This window comes from Nothobranchius furzeri, chromosome 11 (assembly GCF_043380555.1).
Source record: "Nothobranchius furzeri strain GRZ-AD chromosome 11, NfurGRZ-RIMD1, whole genome shotgun sequence".
NCBI lineage: Eukaryota > Metazoa > Chordata > Actinopteri > Cyprinodontiformes > Nothobranchiidae > Nothobranchius > Nothobranchius furzeri.
In genome coordinates this window covers 10,636,964-10,658,312 of record NC_091751.1, presented here as the reverse complement: position 1 = coordinate 10,658,312, position 21,349 = coordinate 10,636,964, and positions in this window count along the sequence as shown.

Below are 21,349 nucleotides of genomic sequence, written 5' to 3'. Positions count from 1 at the left end.
GACAGAGGGCATCCAGGAGAGAGGCCCAAGCAATACGCGCCCCGAGGAGCGTCTTGCCACATGTCAACAATGGGTCTGACTGAGGGCCTCCAGGAGAGAAGCCAAAGCAAGACGCGCCCCGAGGAGCTTCTTTCGACATGTCAACAATGGGTCTTACTGAGGGCCTCCATGAGAGAAGCCCAAGCAAGACGCGCCCCGAGGAATGTCTTGCCACATGTCAACACTGTGTCTGACTGAGCGCCTCCAGGAGAGAGGCCCAAGCAAGACGCGCCCCGAGGAGCGTCTTGCCACGTGTCAACACTGGGTCTGACTTAGCGCCTCCAGGAGAGAGGCCCAAGCAAGACGCGCCCCGAGGAGCGTCTTGCCACATGTCAACACTGGGTCTGACTGAGCGCCTCCAGGAGAGAGGCCCAAGCAAGACGCGCCCCGAGGAGCGTCTTGCCACATGTCAGCACTGGGTCTGACTGAGCGCCTCCAGGAGAGAGGCCCCAGCAAGACGCGCCCCGAGGAGCGTCTTGCCTTATGTTAGCACTCGGTCTGACTGAGCGCCTCCAGGAGAGAGGCCCAAGCAAGACGCGCCCCGAGGAGCGTCTTGCCACATGTCAACAATGGGTCTGACTGAGGGCCTCCAGGAGAGAGGCCCAAGCAAGATGCGCCTGGAGGAGCGTCTTGCCACATGTCAACACTGGGTCTGACAGAGGGCCTCCAGGAGAGAGGCCCAAGCAAGACGCCCCCCGAGGAGCGTCTTGCCACATGTCACCTCTGGTTCTGACTGAGCGCCTCCAGGAGAGAGGCCCAAGCAAGACGTGCCCTGAGGAGCGTCTTGTCACATGTCAACACTGGGTCTTTCTGAGCGCCTCCAGGAGAGAAGCCCAAGCAAGACGTGCCCCGAGGAGCGTCTTGCCACATGTCAGCACTCGGTCTGACTGAGCGCCTCCAGGAGAGAGGCCCAAGCAAGACGCGCCCCGAGGAGCGTCTTGTCACATGTCACCACTGGGTCTGAATGAGCGCCTCCAGGAGAGAGGCCCAACCAAGACGCGCCCCGAGGAGCGTCTTGCCACATGTCACTACTCGGTCTGACTGAGCGCCTCCAGGAGAGAGGCCCAAGCAAGACGTGCCCCGAGGAGCGTCTTGCCACATGTCAACAATGGGTCTGACTGAGGGCCTCCATGAGAGAAGCCCAAGCAAGACGCGCCCAGAGGAGCGTCTTGCCACATGTCAACACTGGGTCTGACTGAGCGCCTCCAGGAGAGAGGCCCAAGCAAGACACGGTCCGAGGAGCGTCTTGACACATGTCAACACTGGGTCGGACTGAGGGCCTCCATGAGAGAAGCCCAAGCAAGACGCGCCCCGAGGAGCGTCTTGCCACATGTCACTACTCGGTCTGACTGAGCGCCTCCAGGAGAGAGGCCCAAGCAAGACGTGCCCCGAGGAGCGTCTTGCCGCATGTCAACAATGGGTCTGACTGAGGGCCTCCAGGAGAGAAGCCCAAGCAAGAAGCGCCCCAAGAAGCGTCTTGCCACATGTCAACACTGGGTCTGACTGAGCGCCTCCCGGAGAGAGGCCCAAGCAAGACACGCCCCGAGGAGCGTCTTGACGCATGTCAACACTGGGTCTGACTGAGGGCCTCCATGAGAGAAGCCCAAGCAAGACGCGCCCCGAGGAGAGTCTTGCCACATGTCAACACTGGGTCTGACAGAGGGCATCCAGGAGAGAGGCCCAAGCAATACGCGCCCCGAGGAGCGTCTTGCCACATGTCAACAATGGGTCTGACTGAGGGCCTCCAGGAGAGAAGCCAAAGCAAGACGCGCCCCGAGGAGCTTCTTTCGACATGTCAACAATGGGTCTTACTGAGGGCCTCCATGAGAGAAGCCCAAGCAAGACGCGCCCCGAGGAATGTCTTGCCACATGTCAACACTGTGTCTGACTGAGCGCCTCCAGGAGAGAGGCCCAAGCAAGACGCGCCCCGAGGAGCATCTTGCCACGTGTCAACACTGGGTCTGACTTAGCGCCTCCAGGAGAGAGGCCCAAGCAAGACGCGCCCCGAGGAGCGTCTTGCCACAAGTCAACACTGGGTCTGACTGAGCGCCTCCAGGAGAGAGGCCCAAGCAAGACGCGCCCCGAGGAGCGTCTTGCCACATGTCAGCACTGGGTCTGACTGAGCGCCTCCAGGAGAGAGGCCCCAGCAAGACGCGCCCCGAGGAGCGTCTTGCCTTATGTTAGCACTCGGTCTGACTGAGCGCCTCCAGGAGAGAGGCCCAAGCAAGACGCGCCCTGAGGAGCGTCTTGCCACATGTCAACAATGGGTCTGACTGAGGGCCTCCAGGAGAGAGGCCCAAGCAAGATGCGCCTGGAGGAGCGTCTTGCCACATGTCAACACTGGGTCTGACAGAGGGCCTCCAGGAGAGAGGCCCAAGCAAGACGCCCCCCGAGGAGCGTCTTGCCACATGTCACCTCTGGTTCTGACTGAGCGCCTCCAGGAGAGAGGCCCAAGCAAGACGTGCCCTGAGGAGCGTCTTGTCACATGTCAACACTGGGTCTTTCTGAGCGCCTCCAGGAGAGAAGCCCAAGCAAGACGCGCCCCGAGGAGCGTCTTGCCACATGTCAGCACTCGGTCTGACTGAGCGCCTCCAGGAGAGAGGCCCAAGCAAGACGCGCCCCGAGGAGCGTCTTGTCACATGTCACCACTGGGTCTGAATGAGCGCCTCCAGGAGAGAGGCCCAACCAAGACGCGCCCCGAGGAGCGTCTTGCCACATGTCACTACTCGGTCTGACTGAGCGCCTCCAGGAGAGAGGCCCAAGCAAGACGTGCCCCGAGGAGCGTCTTGCCACATGTCAACAATGGGTCTGACTGAGGGCCTCCATGAGAGAAGCCCAAGCAAGACGCGCCCAGAGGAGCGTCTTGCCACATGTCAACACTGGGTCTGACTGAGCGCCTCCAGGAGAGAGGCCCAAGCAAGACACGGTCCGAGGAGCGTCTTGACACATGTCAACACTGGGTCGGACTGAGGGCCTCCATGAGAGAAGCCCAAGCAAGACGCGCCCCGAGGAGAGTCTTGCCACATGTCAACACTCGGTCTGACAGAGGACATTCAGGAGAGAGGCCCAAGCAATACGCGCCCCGAGGAGCGTCTTGTCACATGTCACCACTGGGTCTGAATTAGCGCCTCCAGGAGAAAGGCCCAACCAAGACGCGCCCCGAGAAGTGTCTTGCCACATGTCAACACTGGGTCTGACTGAGGGCCTCCAGGAGAGAGGCCCAAATAAGACGCGCCCCGAGGAGCGTCTTGCCACATGTCAACACTGGGTCTGACTGAGGGCCTCCAGGAGAGAAGCCCAAGCAAGACGCGCCCCGAGGAGCGTCTTGCCACATGTCAACACTGGGTCTGACTGAGCGCCTCCAGGAGAGAGGCGCAAGCAAGAAACGCCCGAGGAGCGTCTTGACACATGTCAACACTGGGTTTGACTGAGCGCCTCCAGGAGAGAGGCGCAAGCAAGAAACACCCGAGGAGCGTCTTGACACATGTCAACACTGGGTTTGACTGAGCGCCTCCAGGAGAGAGGCCCCAGCAAGAAGCGCCCCGAGGAGCTTCTTGCCACATGTCAACAATGGGTCCGACTGAGGGCCTCCAGGAGAGAAGCCCAAGCAAGACGCGCCCCGAGGAGCGTCTTGCCACATGTCAACACTGGGTCTAATTGAGCGCCTCCAGGAGAGAGGTCCAAGAAACACGCGCCCCGAGGAGCGTCTTGCCACATGTCAACACTGGGTCTGACTGAGTGCCTCCATGAGAGAAGCCCCAGCAAGACGCGCCCCGAGGAGCGTCTTGCCACATGTCACTACTCGGTCTGACTGAGCGCCTCCAGGAGAGAGGCCCAAGCAAGACGTGCCCCGAGGAGCGTCTTGCCGCATGTCAACAATGGGTCTGACTGAGGGCCTCCAGGAGAGAAGCCCAAGCAAGAAGCGCCCCAAGGAGCGTCTTGCCACATGTCAACACTGGGTCTGACTGAGCGCCTCCCGGAGAGAGGCCCAAGCAAGACACGCCCCGAGGAGCGTCTTGACGCATGTCAACACTGGGTCTGACTGAGGGCCTCCATGAGAGAAGCCCAAGCAAGACGCGCCCCGAGGAGAGTCTTGCCACATGTCAACACTGGGTCTGACAGAGGGCATCCAGGAGAGAGGCCCAAGCAATACGCGCCCCGAGGAGCGTCTTGCCACATGTCAACAATGGGTCTGACTGAGGGCCTCCAGGAGAGAAGCCAAAGCAAGACGCGCCCCGAGGAGCTTCTTTCCACATGTCAACAATGGGTCTTACTGAGGGCCTCCATGAGAGAAGCCCAAGCAAGACGCGCCCCGAGGAATGTCTTGCCACATGTCAACACTGTGTCTGACTGAGCGCCTCCAGGAGAGAGGCCCAAGCAAGACGCGCCCCGAGGAGCGTCTTGCCACGTGTCAACACTGGGTCTGACTTAGCGCCTCCAGGAGAGAGGCCCCAGCAAGACGCGCCCCGAGGAGCGTCTTGCCTTATGTCAGCACTCGGTCTGACTGAGCGCCTCCAGGAGAGAGGCCCAAGCAAGACGCGCCCCGAGGAGCGTCTTGCCACATGTCACTACTCGGTCTAACTGAGCGCCTCCAGGAGAGAGGTCCAAGCAAGACGCGCCCAGAGGAGCGTCTTGCCAAATGTCACTACTCGGTCTGACTGAGCGCCTCCAGGTGGGAGGTCCAAGCAAGACGTGCCCCGAGGAGCGTCTTGCCACATGTCAACAATGGGTCTGACTGAGGGCCTCCAGGAGAGAAGCCCAAGCAAGACGCACCCAGAGGAGGGTCTTGCCACATGTCAACACTGGGTCTGACTGAGCGCCTCCAGGAGAGAGGCCCAAGCAAGACACGCCCCGAGGAGCGTCTTGACACATGTAAACACTGGGTCGGACTGAGGGCCTCCATGAGAGAAGCCCAATTAAGACGCGCCCCGAGGAGAGTCTTGCCACATGTCAACACTCGGTCTGACAGAGGGCATTCAGGAGAGAGGCCCAAGCAATACGCACCCCGAGGAGCGTCTTGTCACATGTCACCACTGGGTCTGAATGAGCGCCTCCAGGAGAGAGGCCTAACCAAGACGCGCCCCGAGGAGTGTCTTGCCACATGCCAACACTGGGTCTGACTGAGCGCCTCCAGGAGAGAGGCCCAAGCAAGACGCGCCCCGAGGAGCGTCTTGCCACGTGTCAACACTGGGTCTGACTGAGCGCCTCCAGGAGAGAGGCCCAAGAAAGACGCGCCCCGAGGAGCGTCTTTCCACGTGTCAACACTGGGTCTGACTGAGCGCCTCCAGGAGAGAGGCCCAAGAAAGACGCGCCCCGAGGAGCGTCTTGCCACATGTCAGCACTGGGTCTGACTGAGCGCCTCCAGGAGATAGGCCCCAGCAAGACGCGCCCCGAGGAGCGTCTTGCCTTATGTCAGCACTCGGTCTGACTGAGCGCCTCCAGGAGAGAGGCCCAAGCAAGACGCGCCCCGAGGAGCGTCTTGCCACATGTCAACAATGGGTCTGACTGAGGGCCTCCAGGAGAGAGGCCCAAGCAAGATGCGCCCGGAGGAGCGTCTTGCCACATGTCAACACTGGGTCTGTCTGAGCGCCTCCAGGAGAGAGGCCCAAGCAAGACGCGCCCCGAGGAGCGTCTTGTCACATGTCAACACTGGGTCTGTCTGAGCGCCTCCAGGAGAGAAGCCCAAGCAAGACGCGCCCCGAGGAGTGTCTTGCCACATGTCAACAATGGGTCTGACTGAGGGCCTCCAGGAGAGATGCCCAAGCAAGACGCGCCCCGAGGAGCGTCTTGACACATGTCAACACTGGGTCTGACAGAGGGCCTCCAGGAGAGATGCCCAAGCAAGACGCGCCCCGAGGAGTGTCTTGCCACATGTCACCACTGGGTCTTACTGAGCGCCTCCAGGAGAGAGGCCCAAGCAAGACACGCCCCGAGGAGCGTCTTGACACATGTCAACACTGGGTCGGACTGAGGGCCTCCATGAGAGAAGCCCAAGCAAGACGCGCCCCGAGGAGAGTCTTGCCACATGTCAACACTCGGTCTGACAGAGGGCATTCAGGAGAGAGGCCCAAGCAATACGCGCCCCGAGGAGCGTCTTGTCACAAGTCACCACTGGGTCTGAATGAGCGCCTCCAGGAGAGAGGCCCAACCAAGACGAGCCCCGAGGAGTGTCTTGCCACATGCCAACACTGGGTCTGACTGAGCGCCTCCAGGAGAGAGGCCCAAGCAAGACGCGCCCCGAGGAGCGTCTTGCCACGTGTCAACACTGGGTCTGACTGAGCGCCTCCAGGAGAGAGGCCCAAGCAAGACGCGCCCCGAGGAGCGTCTTTCCACGTGTCACCACTGGGTCTGACTGAGCGCCTCCAGGAGAGAGGCCCAAGCAAGACGCGCCCCGAGGAGCGTCTTGCCTTATGTCAGCACTCGGTCTGACTGAGCGCCTCCAGGAGAGAGGCCCAAGCAAGACGCGCCCCGAGGAGCGTCTTGCCACATGTCAACAATGGGTCTGACTGAGGGCCTCCAGGAAAGAGGCCCAAGCAAGATGCGCCCGGAGGAGCGTCTTGCCACATGTCAACACTGGGTCTGTCTGAGCGCATCCAGGAGAGAAGCCCAAGCAAGACGCGCCCCGAGGAGTGTCTTGCCACATGTCAACAATGGGTCTGACTGAGGGCCTCCAGGAGAGAAGCCCAAGCAAGACGCGCCCCGAGGAGCGTCTTGACACATGTCAACACTGGGTCTGACTGAGCGCCTCCAGGAGAGAGGCCCCAGAAAGACGCGCCCCGAGGAGCATTTTGCCTTATGTCAGCACTCGGTCTGACTGAGCGCCTCCAGGAGAGAGGCCCAAGCAAGACGCGCCCCGAGGAGCGTCTTGCCACATGTCAACACTCGGTCTGACAGAGGGCATTCAGGAGAGAGGCCCAAGCAATACGCGCCCCGAGGAGCGTCTTGTCACATGTCACCACTGGGTCTGAATGAGCGCCTCCAGGAGAGAGGCCCAACCAAGACGCGCCCCGAGGAGCGTCTTGCAACATGTCACTACTCCGTCTGACTGAGCGCCTCCAGGAGAGAGGCCCAAGCAAGACGTGCCCCGAGGAGCGTCTTGCCACATGTCAACAATGGGTCTGACTGAGGGCCTCCAGGAGAGAAGCCCAAGCAAGACGCGCCCAGTGGAGCGTCTTGCCACATGTCAACACTGGGTCTGACTGAGCGCCTCCAGGAGAGAGGCCCAAGCAAGACACGCCCAGAGGAGCGTCTTGACACAGGTCAACACTGGGTCGGACTGAGGGCCTCCATGAGAGAAGCCCAAGCAAGACGCGCCCCGAGGAGAGTCTTGCCACATGTCAACACTCGGTCTGACAGAGGGCATTCAGGAGAGAGGCCCAAGCAATACGCGCCCCGAGGAGCGTCTTGTCACATGTCACCTCTGGGTCTGAATGAGCGCCTCCAGGAGAGAGGCCCAACCAAGACGCGCCCCGAGGAGTGTCTTGCCACATGCCAAAACTGGGTCTGACTGAGCGCCTCCAGGAGAGAGGCCCAAGCAAGACGCGCCCCGAGGAGCGTCTTGCCACGTGTCACAACTGGGTCTGACTGAGCGCCTCCAGGAGAGAGGCCCAAGCAAGACGCGCCCCGAGGAGCGTCTTGCCACATGTCAACACTGGGTCTGACTGAGCGCCTCCAGGAGAGAGGCCCAAGCAAGACGCGCCCCGAGGAGCGTCTTGCCACATGTCAGCACTGGGTCTGACTGAGCGCCTCCAGGAGAGAGGCCCCAGCAAGACGCGCCCCGAGGAGCGTCTTGCCTTATGTTAGCACTCGGTCTGACTGAGCGCCTCCAGGAGAGAGGCCCAAGCAAAACGCGCCCCGAGGAGCGTCTTGCCACATGTCAACAATGGGTCTGACTGAGGGCCTCCAGGAGAGAGGCCCAAGCAAGATGCGCCCGGAGGAGCGTCTTGCCACATGTCAACACTGGGTCTGACGGAGGGCCTCCAGGAGAGAGGCCCAAGCAAGACGCCCCCCGAGGAGCGTCTTGCCACATGTCACCTCTGGTTCTGACTGAGCGCCTCCAGGAGAGAGGCCCAAGCAAGACGTGCCCCGAGGAGCGTCTTGTCACATGTCAACACTGGGTCTTTCTGAGCGCCTCCAGGAGAGAAGCCCAAGCAAGACGCGCCCCGAGGAGCGTCTTGCCACATGTCAGCACTCGGTCTGACTGAGCGCCTCCAGGAGAGAGGCCCAAGCAAGACGCGCCCCGAGGAGCGTCTTGCCACATGTCAACACTCGGTCTGACAGAGGGCATTCAGGAGAGAGGCCCAAGCAATACGCGCCCCGAGGAGCGTCTTGTCACATGTCACCACTGGGTCTGAATGAGAGCCTTCAGGAGAGAGGCCCAACCAAGACGCGCCCCGAGGAGCGTCTTGCCACATGTCACTACTCGGTCTGACTGAGCACCTCCAGGAGAGAGGCCCAAGCAAGACGTGCCCCGAGGAGCGTCTTGCCACATGTCAACAATGGGTCTGACTGAGGGCCTCCATGAGAGAAGCCCAAGCAAGACGCGCCCAGAGGAGCGTCTTGCCACATGTCAACACTGGGTCTGACTGAGCGCCTCCAGGAGAGAGGCCCAAGCAAGACACGGTCCGAGGAGCGTCTTGACACATGTCAACACTGGGTCGGACTGAGGGCCTCCATGAGAGAGGCCCAAGCAAGACACGCCCCGAGGAGAGTCTTGCCACATGTCAACACTCGGTCTGACAGAGGACATTCAGGAGAGAGGCCCAAGCAATACGCGCCCCGAGGAGCGACTTGTCACATGTCACCACTGGGTCTGAATTAGCGCCTCCAGGAGAAAGGCCCAACCAAGACGCGCCCCGAGGAGTGTCTTGCCACATGCCAAAACTGGGTCTGACTGAGCGCCTCCAGGAGAGAGGCCCAAGCAAGACGCGCCCCGAGGAGCGTCTTGCCACGTGTCAACACTGGGTCTGACTGAGCGCCTCCAGGAGAGAGGCCCAAGCAAGACGCGCCCCGAGGAGCGTCTTTCCACGTGTCACCACTGGGTCTGACTGAGCGCCTCCAGGAGAGAGGCCCAAGCAAGACACGGTCCGAGGAGCGTCTTGACACATGTCAACACTGGGTCGGACTGAGGGCCTCCATGAGAGAAGCCCAAGCAAGACACGCCCCGAGGAGAGTCTTGCCACATGTCAACACTCGGTCTGACAGAGGACATTCAGGAGAGAGGCCCAAGCAATACGCGCCCCGAGGAGCGTCTTGTCACATGTCACCACTGGGTCTGAATTAGCGCCTCCAGGAGAAAGGCCCAACCAAGACGCGCCCCGAGGAGTGTCTTGCCACATGCCAAAACTGGGTCTGACTGAGCGCCTCCAGGAGAGAGGCCCAAGCAAGACGCGCCCCGAGGAGCGTCTTGCCACGTGTCAACACTGGGTCTGACTGAGCGCCTCCAGGAGAGAGGCCCAAGCAAGACACGGTCCGAGGAGCGTCTTGACACATGTCAACACTGGGTCGGACTGAGGGCCTCCATGAGAGAAGCCCAAGCAAGACACGCCCCGAGGAGAGTCTTGCCACATGTCAACACTCGGTCTGACAGAGGACATTCAGGAGAGAGGCCCAAGCAATACGCGCCCCGAGGAGCGTCTTGTCACATGTCACCACTGGGTCTGAATTAGCGCCTCCAGGAGAAAGGCCCAACCAAGACGCGCCCCGAGGAGTGTCTTGCCACATGCCAAAACTGGGTCTGACTGAGCGCCTCCAGGAGAGAGGCCCAAGCAAGACGCGCCCCGAGGAGCGTCTTGCCACGTGTCAACACTGGGTCTGACTGAGCGCCTCCAGGAGAGAGGCCCAAGCAAGACGCGCCCCGAGGAGCGTCTTTCCACGTGTCACCACTGGGTCTGACTGAGCGCCTCCAGGAGAGAGGCCCAAGCAAGACGCGCCCCGAGGAGCGTCTTGCAACATGTCAACACTGGGTCTGACTGAGCGCCTCCAGGAGAGAGGCCCAAGCTAGACGCGCCCCGAGGAGCATCTTGCCACATGTCAGCACTGGGTCTGACTGAGCGCCTCCAGGAGAGAGGCCCCAGCAAGACGCGCCCCGAGGAGCGTCTTGCCTTATGTCAGCACTCGGTCTGACTGAGCGCCTCCAGGAGAGAGGCCCAAGCAAGACGCGCCCCGAGGAGCGTCTTGCCACATGTCAACAATGGGTCTGACTGAGGGCCTCCAGGAGAGAGGCCCAAGCAAGATGTGCCCGGAGGAGCGTCTTGCCACAGGTCAACACTGGGTCTGTCTGAGCGCCTCCAGGAGAGAGGCCCAAGCAAGACGTGCCCCGAGGAGCGTCTTGTCACATGTCAACACTGGGTCTGTCTGAGCGCCTCCAGGAGAGAAGCCCAAGCAAGACGCGCCCCTAGGAGTGTCTTGCCACATGTCAACAATGGGTCTGACTGAGGGCCTCCAGGAGAGAAGCCCAAGCAAGACGCGCCCCGAGGAGCGTCTTGACACATGTCAACACTGGGTCTGACAGAGGGCCTCCAGGAGAGAGGCCCAAGCAAGACGCGCCCCGAGGAATGTCTTGCCACATGTCACCACTGGGTCTGACTGAGCGCCTCCAGGAGAGAGGCCCAAGCAAGACACGCCCCGAGGAGCGTCTTGACCAATGTCAACACTGGGTCGGACTGAGGGCCTCCATGAGAGAAGCCCAAGCAAGACGCGCCCCGAGGAGAGTCTTGCCACATGTCAACACTCGGTCTGACAGAGGGCATTCAGGAGAGAGGCCCAAGCAATACGCGCCCCGAGGAGCGTCTTGTCACATGTCACCACTGGGTCTGAATGAGCGCCTCCAGGAGAGAAGCCCAACCAAGACTCGCCCCGAGGAGTGTCTTGCCACATGCCAGCACTGGGTCTGACTGAGCGCCTCCAGGAGAGAGGCCCAAGCAAGACGCGCCCCGAGGAGCGTCTTGCCACGTGTCAACACTGGGTCTGACTGAGCGCCTCCAGGAGAGAGGCCCAAGCAAGACGCGTCCCGAGGAGCGTCTTTCGAAGTGTCACCACTGGGTCTGACTGAGCGCCTCCAGGAGAGAGGCCCAAGCAAGACGCGCCCCGAGGAGCGTCTTGCCACATGTCAACAATGGGTCTGACTGAGGGCCTCCAGGAAAGAGGCCCAAGCAAGATGCGCCCGGAGGAGCGTCTTGCCACATGTCAACACTGGGTCTGTCTGAGCGCCTCCAGGAGAGAAGCCCAAGCAAGACGCGCCCCGAGGAGTGTCTTGCCACATGTCAACAATGGGTCTGACTGAGGGCCTCCAGGAGAGAAGCCCAAGCAAGACGCGCCCCGAGGAGCGTCTTGACACATGTCAACACTGGGTCTGACTGAGCGCCTCCAGGAGAGAGGCCCCAGCAAGACGCGCCCCGAGGAGCATTTTGCCTTATGTCAGCACTCGGTCTGACTGAGCGCCTCCAGGAGAGAGGCCCAAGCAAGACGCGCCCCGAGGAGCGTCTTGCCACATATCAACAATGGGTCTTTCTGAGCGCCTCCAGGAGAGAAGCCCAAGCAAGACGCGCCCCGAGGAGCGTCTTGCCACATGTCAGCACTCGGTCTGACTGAGCGCCTCCAGGAGAGAGGCCCAAGCAAGACGCGCCCCGAGGAGCGTCTTGCCACATGTCAACACTCGGTCTGACAGAGGGCATTCAGGAGAGAGGCCCAAGCAATACGCGCCCCGAGGAGCGTCTTGTCACATGTCACCACTGGGTCTGAATGAGCGCCTCCAGGAGAGAGGCCCAACCAAGACGCGCCCCGAGGAGCGTCTTGCAACATGTCACTACTCCGTCTGACTGAGCGCCTCCAGGAGAGAGGCCCAAGCAAGACGTGCCCCGAGGAGCGTCTTGCCACATGTCAACAATGGGTCTGACTGAGGGCCTCCAGGAGAGAAGCCCAAGCAAGACGCGCCCAGTGGAGCGTCTTGCCACATGTCAACACTGGGTCTGACTGAGCGCCTCCAGGAGAGAGGCCCAAGCAAGACACGCCCAGAGGAGCGTCTTGACACAGGTCAACACTGGGTCGGACTGAGGGCCTCCATGAGAGAAGCCCAAGCAAGACGCGCCCCGAGGAGAGTCTTGCCACATGTCAACACTCGGTCTGACAGAGGGCATTCAGGAGAGAGGCCCAAGCAATACGCGCCCCGAGGAGCGTCTTGTCACATGTCAGCTCTGGGTCTGAATGAGCGCCTCCAGGAGAGAGGCCCAACCAAGACGCGCCCCGAGGAGTGTCTTGCCACATGCCAAAACTGGGTCTGACTGAGCGCCTCCAGGAGAGAGGCCCAAGCAAGACGCGCCCCGAGGAGCGTCTTGCCACGTGTCACAACTGGGTCTGACTGAGCGCCTCCAGGAGAGAGGCCCAAGCAAGACGCGCCCCGAGGAGCGTCTTGCCACATGTCAACACTGGGTCTGACTGAGCGCCTCCAGGAGAGAGGCCCAAGCAAGACGCGCCCCGAGGAGCGTCTTGCCACATGTCAGCACTGGGTCTGACTGAGCGCCTCCAGGAGAGAGGCCCCAGCAAGACGCGCCCCGAGGAGCGTCTTGCCTTATGTTAGCACTCGGTCTGACTGAGCGCCTCCAGGAGAGAGGCCCAAGCAAGACGCGCCCCGAGGAGCGTCTTGCCACATGTCAACAATGGGTCTGACTGAGGGCCTCCAGGAGAGAGGCCCAAGCAAGATGCGCCCGGAGGAGCGTCTTGCCACATGTCAACACTGGGTCTGACAGAGGGCCTCCAGGAGAGAGGCCCAAGCAAGACGCCCCCCGAGGAGCGTCTTGCCACATGTCACCTCTGGTTCTGACTGAGCGCCTCCAGGAGAGAGGCCCAAGCAAGACGTGCCCCGAGGAGCGTCTTGTCACATGTCAACACTGGGTCTTTCTGAGCGCCTCCAGGAGAGAAGCCCAAGCAAGACGCGCCCCGAGGAGCGTCTTGCCACATGTCAGCACTCGGTCTGACTGAGCGCCTCCAGGAGAGAGGCCCAAGCAAGACGCGCCCCGAGGAGCGTCTTGCCACATGTCAACACTCGGTCTGACAGAGGGCATTCAGGAGAGAGGCCCAAGCAATACGCGCCCCGAGGAGCGTCTTGTCACATGTCACCACTGGGTCTGAATGAGAGCCTCCAGGAGAGAGGCCCAACCAAGACGCGCCCCGAGGAGCGTCTTGCCACATGTCACTACTCGGTCTGACTGAGCGCCTCCAGGAGAGAGGCCCAAGCAAGACGTGCCCCGAGGAGCGTCTTGCCACATGTCAACAATGGGTCTGACTGAGGGCCTCCATGAGAGAAGCCCAAGCAAGACGCGCCCAGAGGAGCGTCTTGCCACATGTCAACACTGGGTCTGACTGAGCGCCTCCAGGAGAGAGGCCCAAGCAAGACACGGTCCGAGGAGCGTCTTGACACATGTCAACACTGGGTCGGACTGAGGGCCTCCATGAGAGAAGCCCAAGCAAGACACGCCCCGAGGAGAGTCTTGCCACATGTCAACACTCGGTCTGACAGAGGACATTCAGGAGAGAGGCCCAAGCAATACGCGCCCCGAGGAGCGTCTTGTCACATGTCACCACTGGGTCTGAATTAGCGCCTCCAGGAGAAAGGCCCAACCAAGACGCGCCCCGAGGAGTGTCTTGCCACATGCCAAAACTGGGTCTGACTGAGCGCCTCCAGGAGAGAGGCCCAAGCAAGACGCGCCCCGAGGAGCGTCTTGCCACGTGTCAACACTGGGTCTGACTGAGCGCCTCCAGGAGAGAGGCCCAAGCAAGACGCGCCCCGAGGAGCGTCTTTCCACGTGTCACCACTGGGTCTGACTGAGCGCCTCCAGGAGAGAGGCCCAAGCAAGACACGGTCCGAGGAGCGTCTTGACACATGTCAACACTGGGTCGGACTGAGGGCCTCCATGAGAGAAGCCCAAGCAAGACACGCCCCGAGGAGAGTCTTGCCACATGTCAACACTCGGTCTGACAGAGGACATTCAGGAGAGAGGCCCAAGCAATACGCGCCCCGAGGAGCGTCTTGTCACATGTCACCACTGGGTCTGAATTAGCGCCTCCAGGAGAAAGGCCCAACCAAGACGCGCCCCGAGGAGTGTCTTGCCACATGCCAAAACTGGGTCTGACTGAGCGCCTCCAGGAGAGAGGCCCAAGCAAGACGCGCCCCGAGGAGCGTCTTGCCACGTGTCAACACTGGGTCTGACTGAGCGCCTCCAGGAGAGAGGCCCAAGCAAGACACGGTCCGAGGAGCGTCTTGACACATGTCAACACTGGGTCGGACTGAGGGCCTCCATGAGAGAAGCCCAAGCAAGACACGCCCCGAGGAGAGTCTTGCCACATGTCAACACTCGGTCTGACAGAGGACATTCAGGAGAGAGGCCCAAGCAATACGCGCCCCGAGGAGCGTCTTGCCACAGGTCAACACTGGGTCTGTCTGAGCGCCTCCAGGAGAGAGGCCCAAGCAAGACGTGCCCCGAGGAGCGTCTTGTCACATGTCAACACTGGGTCTGTCTGAGCGCCTCCAGGAGAGAAGCCCAAGCAAGACGCGCCCCGAGGAGTGTCTTGCCACATGTCAACAATGGGTCTGACTGAGGGCCTCCAGGAGAGAAGCCCAAGCAAGACGCGCCCCGAGGAGCGTCTTGACACATGTCAACACTGGGTCTGACAGAGGGCCTCCAGGAGAGAGGCCCAAGCAAGACGCGCCCCGAGGAATGTCTTGCCACATGTCACCACTGGGTCTGACTGAGCGCCTCCAGGAGAGAGGCCCAAGCAAGACACGCCCCGAGGAGCGTCTTGACCAATGTCAACACTGGGTCGGACTGAGGGCCTCCATGAGAGAAGCCCAAGCAAGACGCGCCCCGAGGAGAGTCTTGCCACATGTCAACACTCGGTCTGACAGAGGGCATTCAGGAGAGAGGCCCAAGCAATACGCGCCCCGAGGAGCGTCTTGTCACATGTCACCACTGGGTCTGAATGAGCGCCTCCAGGAGAGAAGCCCAACCAAGACTCGCCCCGAGGAGTGTCTTGCCACATGCCAGCACTGGGTCTGACTGAGCGCCTCCAGGAGAGAGGCCCAAGCAAGACGCGCCCCGAGGAGCGTCTTGCCACGTGTCAACACTGGGTCTGACTGAGCGCCTCCAGGAGAGAGGCCCAAGCAAGACGCGCCCCGAGGAGCGTCTTTCGAAGTGTCACCACTGGGTCTGACTGAGCGCCTCCAGGAGAGAGGCCCAAGCAAGACGCGCCCCGAGGAGCGTCTTGCCACATGTCAGCACTGGGTCTGACTGAGCGCCTCCAGGAGAGAAGCCCAATCAAGACGCGCCCCGAGGAGTGTCTTGCCACATGTCAACAATGGGTCTGACTGAGGGCCTCCAGGAGAGAAGCCCAAGCAAGACGCCCCCTTAGGAGTGTCTTGCCACATGTCACCACTGGGTCTGACTGAGCGCCTCCAGGAGATAGGCCCAAGCAAGACGCGCCCCGAGGAGCGTCAGGCCACATGTCACTACTCAGTCTGACTGAGTGCCTCCAGGAGAGAGGCCCAAGCAAGACGCGCCCCGAGGAGCGTCTTGCCTTATGTCAGCACTCGGTCTGACTGAGCGCCTCCAGGAGAGAGGCCCAAGCAAGACGCGCCCCGAGGAGCGTCTTGCCACATGTCAACAATGGGTCTGACTGAGGGCCTCCAGGAGACAGGCCCAAGCAAGATGCGCCCGGAGGAGCGTCTTGCCACATGTCAACACTGGGTCTGAATGAGGGCCTCCAGGAGAGAGGCCCAAGCAAGACGCGCCCCGAGGAGCGTCTTGCCACATGTCACCTCTGGTTCTGACTGAGCGCCTCCAGGAGAGAGGCCCAAGCAAGACGCGCCCCGAGGAGCGTCTTGCCACATGTCAACAATGGGTCTGACTGAGGGCCTCCAGGAGAGAGGCCCAAGCAAGATGCGCCCGGAGGAGCGTCTTGCCACAGGTCAACACTGGGTCTGTCTGAGCGCCTCCAGGAGAGAGGCCCAAGCAAGACGTGCCCCGAGGAGCGTCTTGTCACATGTCAACACTGGGTCTGTCTGAGCGCCTCCAGGAGAGAAGCCCAAGAAAGACGCGCCCCGAGGAGTGTCTTGCCACATGTCAACAATGGGTCTGACTGAGGGCCTCCAGGAGAGAAGCCCAAGCAAGACGCGCCCCGAGGAGCGTCTTGACACATGTCAACACTGGGTCTGACAGAGGGCCTCCAGGAGAGAGGCCCAAGCAAGACGCGCCCCGAGGAATGTCTTGCCACATGTCACCACTGGGTCTGACTGAGCGCCTCCAGGAGAGAGGCCCAAGCAAGACACGCCCCGAGGAGCGTCTTGACACATGTCAACACTGGGTCGGACTGAGGGCCTCCATGAGAGAAGCCCAAGCAAGACGCGCCCCGAGGAGAGTCTTGCCACATGTCAACACTCTGTCTGACTGAGCGCCTCCAGGAGAGAGGCCCAAGCAAGACGCGCCCCGAGGAGCGTCTTGCCACGTGTCAACACTGGGTCTGACTGAGCGCCTCCAGGAGAGAGGCCCAAGCAAGACGTGCCCCGAGGAGCGTCTTTCCACGTGTCACCACTGGGTCTGACTGAGCGCCTCCAGGAGAGAAGCCCAATCAAGACGCGCCCCGAGGAGCGTCTTGCCACATGTCAGCACTGGGTCTGACTGAGCGCCTCCAGGAGATAGGCCCAAGCAAGACGCGCCCCGAGGAGCGTCAGGCCACATGTCACTACTCAGTCTGACTGAGTGCTTCCAGGAGAGAGGCCCAAGCAAGACGCGCCCCGAGGAGCGTCTTGCCACATGTCAGCACTGGGTCTGACTGAGCGCCTCCAGGAGAGAGGCCCCAGCAAGACGCGCCCCGAGGAGCGTCTTGCCTTATGTCAGCACTCGGTCTGACTGAGCGCCTCCAGGAGAGAGGCCCAAGCAAGACGCGCCCCGAGGAGCGTCTTGCCACATGTCAACAATGGGTCTGACTGAGGGCCTCCAGGAGACAGGCCCAAGCAAGATGCGCCCGGAGGAGCGTCTTGCCAAATGTCAACACTGGGTCTGAATGAGGGCCTCCAGGAGAGAGGCCCAAGCAAGACGCGCCCCGAGGAGCGTCTTGCCACATGTCACCTCTGGTTCTGACTGAGCGCCTCCAGGAGAGAGGCCCAAGCAAGACGTGCCCCGAGGAGCGTCTTGTCACATGTCAACACTGGGTCTTTCTGAGCGCCTCCAGGAGAGAAGCCCAAGCAAGACGCGCCCCGAGGAGCGTCTTGCCACATGTCAGCACTCGGTCTGACTGAGCGCCTCCAGGAGAGAGGCCCAAGCAAGACGCGCCCCGAGGAGCGTCTTGCCACATGTCAACAATGGGTCTGACTGAGGGCCTCCAGGAGAGAAGCCCAAGCAACACGTGGCCCGAGGAGCGTCTTGCCACATGTCAGCACTCGGTCTGACTGAGCGCCTCCAGGAGAGAGGCCCAAGCAAGACGCGCCCCGAGGAGTGTCTTGCCACATGTCAACACTGGGTCTGACAGAGGGCCTCCAGGAGAGAGGCCCAAGCAAGACGCGCCCCGAGAAGTGTCTTGCCACATGTCACCACTTGGTCTGAATGAGCGCCTCCAGGAGAGAGGCCCAAGCAACACGCACCCCGAGGAGCGTCAGGCCACATGTCACTACTCATTCTGACTGAGCGCCTCCAGGAGAGAGGCCCAAGCAAGACGCGCCCCGAGGAGCGTCTTGCCACGTGTCAACACTGGGTCTGATTGAGGGCCTTCTGGAGAGAGGCCCAAGCAAGACGCGCCCCGAGGAGCGTCTTGCCACATGTCAGCACTCGGTCTGACTGAGCGTCTCCAGGAGAGAGGCCAAAGCAAGACGCGCCCCGAGGAGCGTCTTGACACATGTCAACACTGGGTCTGACAGAGGGCCTCCATGAGAGAGGCCCAAGCAAGACGCGCCCCGAGGAGTGTCTTGCCACATGTCAACACTGGGTCTGACAGAGGGCCTCCACGAGAGAGGCTCAAGCAAGACGCGCCCCGAGGAGTGTCTTGCCACATGTCACCACTTGGTCTGACCGAGCGCCTCCAGGAGAGAGGCCCAAGCAACACGCGCCCCGAGGAGCGTCAGGCCACATGTCACTACTCAGTCTGACTGAGCGCCTCCAGGAGAGAGGCCCAAGCAAGACGCGCCCCGAGGAGCGTCTTGCCACGTGTCAACACTGGGTCTGTTTGAGGGCCTTCTGGAGAGAGGCCAAAGCAAGACGCCCCCCGAGGAGCGTCTTGACACATGTCAACACTGGGTCTGACAGAGGGCCTCCATGAGAGAGGCCCAAGCAAGACGAGCCCCGAGGAGTGTCTTGCCACATGTCAACACTGGGTCTGACTGAGTGCCTCCATGAGAGAAGCCCCAGCAAGACGCGCCCCGAGGAGCGTCTTGCCACATGTCACTACTCGGTCTGTTTCAGCGCCTCCAGGAGAGAGGCCCAAGCAAGACGTGCCCCGAGGAGCGTCTTGCCACATGTCAACAATGGGTCTGACTGAGGGCCTCCAGGAGAGAAGCCCAAGCAAGATGCGCCCGGAGGAGCGTCTTGCCACAGGTCAACACTGGGTCTGTCTGAGCGCCTCCAGGAGAGAGGCCCAAGCAAGACGTGCCCCGAGGAGCGTCTTGTCACATGTCAACACTGGGTCTGTCTGAGCGCCTCCAGGAGAGAAGCCCAAGAAAGACGCGCCCCGAGGAGTGTCTTGCCACATGTCAACAATGGGTCTGACTGAGGGCCTCCAGGAGAGAAGCCCAAGCAAGACGCGCCCCGAGGAGCGTCTTGACACATGTCAACACTGGGTCTGACAGAGGGCCTCCAGGAGAGAGGCCCAAGCAAGACGCGCCCCGAGGAATGTCTTGCCACATGTCACCACTGGGTCTGACTGAGCGCCTCCAGGAGAGAGGCCCAAGCAAGACACGCCCCGAGGAGCGTCTTGACACATGTCAACACTGGGTCGGACTGAGGGCCTCCATGAGAGAAGCCCAAGCAAGACGCGCCCCGAGGAGAGTCTTGCCACATGTCAACACTCTGTCTGACAGAGGGCATTCAGGAGAGAGGCCCAAGCAATACGCACCCCGAGGAGCGTCTTGTCACATGTCACCACTGGGTCTGAATGAGCGCCTCCAGGAGAGAGGCCCAACCAAGACTCGCCCCGAGGAGTGTCTTGCCACATGCCAACACTGGATCTGACTGAGCGCCTCCAGGAGAGAGGCCCAAGCAAGACGCGCCCCGAGGAGCGTCTTGCCACGTGTCAACACTGGGTCTGACTGAGCGCCTCCAGGAGAGAGGCCCAAGCAAGACGTGCCCCGAGGAGCGTCTTTCCACGTGTCACCACTGGGTCTGACTGAGCGCCTCCAGGAGAGAGGCCCAAGCAAGACACGCCCCGAGGAGCGTCAGGCCACATGTCACTACTCAGTCTGACTGAGTGCCTCCAGGAGAGAGGCCCAAGCAAGACGCGCCCCGAGGAGCGTCTTGCCACATGTCAGCACTGGGTCTGACTGAGCGCCTCCAGGAGAGAGGCCCCAGCAAGACGCGCCCCGAGGAGCGTCTTGCCTTATGTCAGCACTCGGTCTGACTGAGCGCCTCCAGGAGAGAGGCCAAAGCAAGACACGCCCCGAGGAGCGTCTTGCCACATGTCAACACTGGGTCTGTCTGAGCGCCTCCAGGAGAGAGGCCCAAGCAAGACGCGCCCCGAGGAGCGTCTTGTCACATGTCAACACTGGGTCTGTCTGAGCGCCTCCAGGAGAGAAGCCCAAGCAAGACGCGCCCCGAGGAGTGTCTTGCCACATGTCAACACTCGGTCTGACAGAGGGCATCCAGGAGAGAGGCCCAAGCAATACGCGCCCCGAGGAGCGTCTTGCCACATGTCACCACTGGGTCTGACTGAGCGCCTCCAGGAGAGAGGCCCAACCAAGACGCGCCCTGAGGAGCGTCTTGCCACATGCCAACACTGGGTCTGACAGAGGGCCTCCAGGAGAGAGGCCCAAGCAAGATGCGCCCCGAGGAGTGTCTTGCCACATGTTACCACTGGGTCTGACAGAGCGCCTCCAGGAGAGAGGCCCAAGCAAGACGCGCCCCGAGGAGCGTCTTGTCACATGTCAACACTGGGTCTGACAGAGGGCCTCCAGGAGAGAGGCCCAAGCAAGACGCGCCCCGAGGAATGTCTTGCCACATGTCACCACTGGGTCTGACTGAGCGCCTCCAGGAGAGAGGCCCAAGCAAGACACGCCCCGAGGAGTGTCTTGCCACATGCCAACACTGGGTCTGACTGAGCGCCTCCAGGAGAGAGGCCCAAGCAAGACGCGCCCCGAGGAGCGTCTTGCCACGTGTCAACACTGGGTCTGACTGAGCGCCTCCAGGAGAGAGGCCCAAGCAAGACGCGCCCCGAGGAGCGTCTTTCCACGTGTCACCACTGGGTCTGACTGAGCGCCTCCAGGAGAGAGGCCCAAGCAAGACGCGCCCCGAGAAGCGTCTTGCCACATGTCAGCACTGGGTCTGACTGAGCGCCTCCAGGAGAGAAGCCCAATCAAGACGCGCCCCGAGGAGTGTCTTGCCCCATGTCAACAATGGGTCTGACTGAGGGCCTCCAGGAGAGAAGCCCAAGCAAGCCGCGCCCCGAGGAGCGTCTTGACACATGTCAACACTGGGTCTGACAGAGGGCCTCCAGGAGAGAGGCCCAAGCAAGACGCCCCCTTAGGAGTGTCTTGCCACATGTCACCACTGGGTCTGACTGAGCGCCTCCAGGAGATAGGCCCAAGCAAGACGCGCCCCGAGGAGCGTCAGGCCACATGTCACTACTCAGTCTGACTGAGTGCCTCCAGGAGAGAGGCCCAAGCAAGACACGCCCCGAGAAGTGTCTTGCCATATGTCACCACTTGGTCTGAATGAGCGCCTCCAGGAGAGAGGCCCAAGCAACACGCACCCCGAGGAGCGTCAGGCCACTTGTCACTACTCATTCTGACTGAGCGCCTCCAGGAGAGAGGCCCAAGCAAGACGCGCCCCGAGGAGCGTCTTGCCACGTGTCAACACTGGGTCTGATTGAGGGCCTTCTGGAGAGAGGCCCAAGCAAGACGCGCCCCGAGGAGCGTCTTGCCACATGTCAGCACTCGGTCTGACTGAGCGTCTCCAGGAGAGAGGCCAAAGCAAGACGCGCCCCGAGGAGCGTCTTGACACATGTCAACACTGGGTCTGACAGAGGGCCTCCATGAGACAGGCCCAAGCAAGACGCGCCCCGAGGAGTGTCTTGCCACATGTCAACACTGGGTCTGACAGAGGGCCTCCAGGAGAGA